Raw genomic sequence first — 6000 nt, forward strand, 5'->3', positions numbered from 1 at the left:
TGGCTGCATTCTCACTGTGTCTCCACCTGGTCTCTCCTCTGTGCTCATCCCTGGTATCTGTCCGAATTTCCTCCTCTCACCAGTCAGCTGGACGAGGCCACCCTGACAGTCTCATTTAGTCACCTCCTGAAAGGCCTTCTCACCAAATGCAGTCACATTCTGAGGTGCTGGGGGTTAGGGCCTCCACATCTGACTTGGAGGTACTGGAAACTCAGTTCAACCCTTACATACAGGGAAGCAAAGTAACGGGTCTCCTGTTCTTGAGTAGAGTCGGGAACAGGTTCAGCCACTAATCAGGATTAACTTGCAGACGTTCTTTCCCAGGTAGGCAGATGCACTGTTTGCCGCCCCCTTCTACCTTGGTTATCTGCACCCAGACTTGTCTGAATCGCTGGATCCCAGCCCCATGACAGAGCTGTCCAGCATCTGTCCTCTTACTTTTCTGGACATGCAAGCCCACAGTTCGCTTCACTTCACTGTTCCTGATTTTATCCAAAAATCTTTGAATTGTTCCTTCAATCTCTCTCATCTTCAGCAAAGCATTTTTTTTTATTATTGTTGTAGTAAAATATACATAACATAAAATTTATGATTTTAACCATTTTAGGTGTACAATTCAGTGTCATTAATTACATCCACAATGGTGTGTAACCGTCATCATTATTCCCAGAATTTTTCATTATCCAAAACAGAAACATTGTACTCACTAAACAATAACTCCCCAATTTCCGCCCCCCACCCTCACCCCCGCAACTTCTAGCCTTCTAGTTCCAGTATCTACGCATTTGCCCAATATCCTTGTGTGTCTGGCTTATTTCACTTAACGTAATGTTGTTCATGTTCACCCTTGTTGTAGCACATGTCAGAACTTCACTCTTGGTCAGCAAGATGGGGGAACAGGAGGTTTCTGTTTTGTGTCCCCGACACAAACAATGATCCGGCAGCCGTACACAGACACAAGTGCTTTTGTGGGAGCTTTGGGATCCAGGAGGGAGGCCGCGGAACTCCCATGAAGCCCAAGACCAAGGAGCGCCATTTTGAGGAGGTCGTCCCACACCACAGTGACAGGCGTTCCAGACACGGTCCTGGCCAAGGACAGAAAGTGGCTTCATCCCAGTGAACTTGGCTCCTTCTCCTCTGGCCGTGGTCCTGCACCCAACCCCCACTGGCAAGGGACCGGGAGGAGCCCCATCTGCCCACGTCCCTTGTAACAGGCCCACCAGCCTTGGGTCCCTGACCACGGACCCTGCAGCAGCTCCATGTCCTGGTTCCAGCCCTACGTACCGTTCCTGTGTACACTGGTGAGTGAGCCTTTACTGACCTCAGTCTGGTATGTAAGCAGATAAGAAATGATTTCAGAAATAAAGCAGAAAAAAAAAGAACCTCGCTCGTTTCTAAGGTTGAATAATAATATCTCATTATATGATTATATTTATACACTTTGTCCATTGATGGAACCTTGGGTCATTTCCACCTTTTGGCTTTTGTCAGTAATAATAATAATAATGATGATGATGATCAGTACAGCCTTTTCTGCATGGAGTAATTCAGTGCTTTCAAACTGCTTTCCATGAAGCATTTTTTCACCTGATTTAGGTATCAGCATTTCATTTAAGGCTTAAAAATTAGTTTTGCTGGTGAAATAGAACAAGTCCGGAGTTTGAAGTCAGACGGCAAATGCCGTTTCTGCCTTCTGTTTGCTGTGTGAATTTGGGGCAAGCGATGTAACTCCTCTGCCTTCAGCCTCTTCCTCTCTGACGTGGATCTGGCGATTTCTGCAGCGCACGTCGTGGGAATGAATGAGAGACAGTAAAGCACCTAGAGTGTGCGTGGCGTCCGACACCCAGCGGGAGCGCAGCAGACGCCGGCCGTCAGCGCTGTTTCCAGACAGCCGCGCGTGGCAGCCACCAGGCTTTTAAAGACACTGCGTTTTAATCAAGCTGCTTTCTTCATCCCATCATGACACGTCGACACTTGGCTCCTACTCTTTCCTCTAATAGCTGTGAAGTTCTGTTTCAATCACTTACATAGATCACACCACCATTCCAGGTTTGTCAACCCGTTTCACATTTCATTCTCAAAAGGTCTGTTCTGCCAGATTTACCTTTAGATCTATGTTATAACTTCTACTATGGAGAAAAATCATTAGAGAAGAGGTTCAGGATCATTCATGTCTGAATTATTTTGTGTCTATGAAGAAGTACTTAAATGGTGACAAAGACATTTGCTAAGACTGCTCATGCCAGGGAAAGAACAACGATGATTAACTTTTGAAGGCTAGATAGAAGATATTCTTTCACTGGGATGTTTTATAATTTCAAAGTGGCATTTTGTCACCCCAAAGATACGTGGAAATCTCTGATGGGGCGCTATTTCATATGCCTCAATCCAGGAAAAACTTTGGAAAGCCCTAGAATTGGCTTCGATGTGTGCAAAAGAGGAAGATTCTGTTCAGTCTTAGCCTGCCCTGGTGGTCGGTCTGTCTGCTTGGTGTTGGTGCAGTCACTGTCCAGCAATGTGATGGGTAAAAGAGACCCACAGATGTCCTGGCTCAGTCCAGACACCCTCACGCCTGGAAACCAGATCTGCACGTCTTAAAAGACCCACTCAGAGCTCAACCATTTTAATTCTGAACAAAATAAATCATGATGCAATCAACCATTTTGGTCTTTTGGTAAAAAATCAATTCTAGATATAGTTCACAGCCATTTATAGAAGGTTCGGGTTTTAAGTTCATGAAAAGCAGGGCAATAGTGACAAGAACTGTGACTTCAGGTATATTTTATTCAAAGTGTCCGGAAGTTTACACTGTAGGCCTTCAATCTGCTTTTAGAGATAGTGTAGCTGGAATTAACACTCCACAAAATCAATTTTAAAAATCCAACCATGCTAACATTTTGAAATTATCCAGATAATAAATACAGATATTTGAATGAAGCATCTGAATTGATTGGCGATTTAGCTAGCATGTGGCAACTTAGAGGTGAAGATTTTATTTCTCCAATAGTTCATTTTAGACAATCATTTACATTAATAGGCAGTGCCTCCTGAACTATATGAATGAAGCAATTGCCAGTGTCTGTGGCTGCTAGAAAGTGACCAACATATAACTCAAGCCCATTAGATACTGGTGCCAAAGTGAATAAATGTTCTCTGTTACTCTGTATTTTTGAAAGCTTTTGTACCAGATCTTTTTTTTTTAACGAGTTGCAGTTTGTTTCTAGCCACAGTCACTCCAGGGCTTATGTTACCTAGCTTGGCTTTCTACATCCATAAATCAGCCACACTTTTACCAAATTTTTAGTGTGTTCTTACAGGAAAGTCTTTTGTTTACTGGCAGAAACTTTTGTTTGTTTTCCAGTTTAATCATTTGATTTCTATCTTATTCATTGTGAATTTTATATGTAAACAAATTATCTCTGTTGTTGTCCTTTTTATTTTCTTTTAATGCTGATTTTATCACAAGAAAAAAACTTGTCTCTAACATTTGGAATCAAAGATTTATTTTTAGGTAAATTGTCCACTAGATGGAACTATTGTTTCAAAAGAATAAGGGTGGTGCCTTGACAAGGACTTATTTCTATAACTTTCCCACTGAAAGTTACAACATAAAAACTGATGGAGAATTCCTTTTTTTTTTCCTTTTCTCTGTTTTTTGCTTTTTATATAAGTGACATTAGCATTTATAACGTATGCCATTTTCAGTTTATATTCTGAAAATCTTTGCATCTCTGTTAAGACTTTAGTTAAGACATCTCAATGCTGAGTTCTCTTTTTAAAAAATTCATTTTCTGTATGCTTCACAGGTTTCATCACAACAAATGAAAATATCTTAGTTAAAAAAAAAAACATGCCTTAGGATTCTGGGAACTTGCTCAATGAGTCAGAAATAAAAAATTCATAGAGGTTTAAATAAAAACCCTAAACCTAAAGTGCTTAAAAAGATAAGAAAACCCTCAAGTGAGAAAAACACACACAGAGATTAAGTGTATCTATTAGGCATGTCTGTCCCGTTCTCAAGGAAACAATATCATTGTGTGTTCACACACTCTTACCCAGTATACACAACTGTATTTAAAGTGGTATTTTACTATTTGCTAATGCAAATGGCATAGTAAAGTTGCAAATTGCACTCCTTTCTTATTTGCAGTTGCTGACATAAGTATAAAAATCTCTTTATTAACTGAAATTTATGATTTCTTCCATTATCTTCATGTACTTAATGCTGCTGCTTGATCAATTTTTTGTTCTCCTACTATAATGTTTGTGACATTTTTTACAGTATTCACTCAACCTCTTATAGCATATTATGTTTTATAATTAAATATCACTTTGGAATGAATGGTTAACATAATCTTTAGGAACTACGATCCTGAGGAAGCAAACTTAAACGCTGTATGAAAGCATTTTAGTTGGAGGCTTCAAACCTCCAACTGAGTGACAAGCTTTCTCCATATGTTGCCCCTCAAGTGTGTACTTTCAACAACTGATAAGAGGAAGTCAGTCAGCCCCTCAGAAAAGTCTTCACGGTAGTAATCGGAAATATCATAGAAAATGTATTTCTTAAAGCACATCTGAGTCACCATGATGTCATTGAAAATACTGTGGTTCTTTTTTCTCTAAAAAAAGTGGAGGAGAGATTTTAAAATTATATTGGAATAGTTATAATACTTTCTTAAAAAATATTTTTTTAAGTTTTCAGAGTAAATGTTCTTTCTTACATATTTACTTAGTAAAATTTAGCAAATACATTAAGGCTCTCAAAAACTAACATAGCAACTTTGTATTCTCCCTTTAAGTCATTTGTCAAAATGAAGTTTTTTAAACACTAGGTTTTGATTTAATATTGTATGTATAAATACAAAAGTAGTTCAAACTCTGTAGTAATTTTACTTATAAAATTTTTGTACTTTGAAAAGTCTAGAAGCTCACTTTCCAGTTCTAAAGCTAGACAACTAAACTAGTCTACTAAAGGAGCGTGGGCTAATTTGTTACATAAATGAGATCACGCTGTTGATGTTTGGCATAAACAGTGGAGGTGAAACTGAAGTCAGCCTGCTTGTGTTATTTAAGCAGTCAGTGTAAGATTATGTAAACCCGAGTCCAGTGTTAGAATGATTGTGTGTTCCTCTGTTCACCCATCCAACTACTTTTTCATCTATTGATCAATATTTATTGAATGCCTAGCGGACCTTTTGAAGCATTCAACATTTTCCATGCCTTTATTTTTGTATGCTGTCGTACCTTCTTAATTTGATTCCCAAATGCTCTACTTTTTAAGCATTATAAAACATTCTTCCATAACTTCTTTCTGCCTACTGAGAACAAGTGCAAACTCTTCGGTCTGATATGCATGGCTTTCCTCAATACAGCTCCAACTTGTATTTTGAGATTTATTGCCTATTCCTCCACATGTCTTACATTTAATTCAAATTTTATCCACTCATCATTCCCTAAACACCACCTTCACTTATTGGTATTTTCCCTTTGCTAAAATTCTCTTGCTATGCAATCGCTTGCATCTCCAAATTCTTCACATACTTTAAGACACATCTTAGATTTCACCTCCCTGAGGTGATTGTACTCCCTACCAATGAGAAACCACCTTTCCGGTCTCTGAACTACCATTCCTTGCCCTTGACTTGTGTCTCTCCTATCGTTTATCACTTTGTACTGCAGAACAGAATCATTTGCGTGCGGTTTTTCTCTCTCCCACATGGAAGGAGGACCCGGGTCCTGCCATACTCATCTTTGCATCTTGAAATCCCTGATCACAGGAGCTCCTGTTACCAGCCTGTGACCATCTGGACCATCGTCACTCCTTTCTTCTGTCACCGGCAGGGGTTGCTTTTTTCTGACAGCGACTGGCTCCCACCAGCACCTTCCATCTTCATTCCCTGCCCTAGCGTCTCCTCCCAGCGACCATTCTCCTCTCTGCCAGCTTCTTCCCGTTAGCATAGGAACATGCTCAGGTCTCTTCTGAGACCTTGTCAACCTGTC

The 6000-nt window shown here is 39.8% G+C and overlaps 1 pseudogene; it reads left to right on the forward strand.

Annotated features, from left to right (window-relative positions):
• The window catches only part of LOC123637406, a 62171-nt pseudogene extending 60729 nt beyond the window's left edge, over positions 1–1442 (forward strand).
• Positions 1443–6000: the final 4558 nt, after the last annotated feature.

The sequence above is a fragment of the Lemur catta genome, chromosome 4 (assembly GCF_020740605.2).
Source record: "Lemur catta isolate mLemCat1 chromosome 4, mLemCat1.pri, whole genome shotgun sequence".
NCBI classification, from domain to species: Eukaryota; Metazoa; Chordata; class Mammalia; order Primates; family Lemuridae; genus Lemur; species Lemur catta.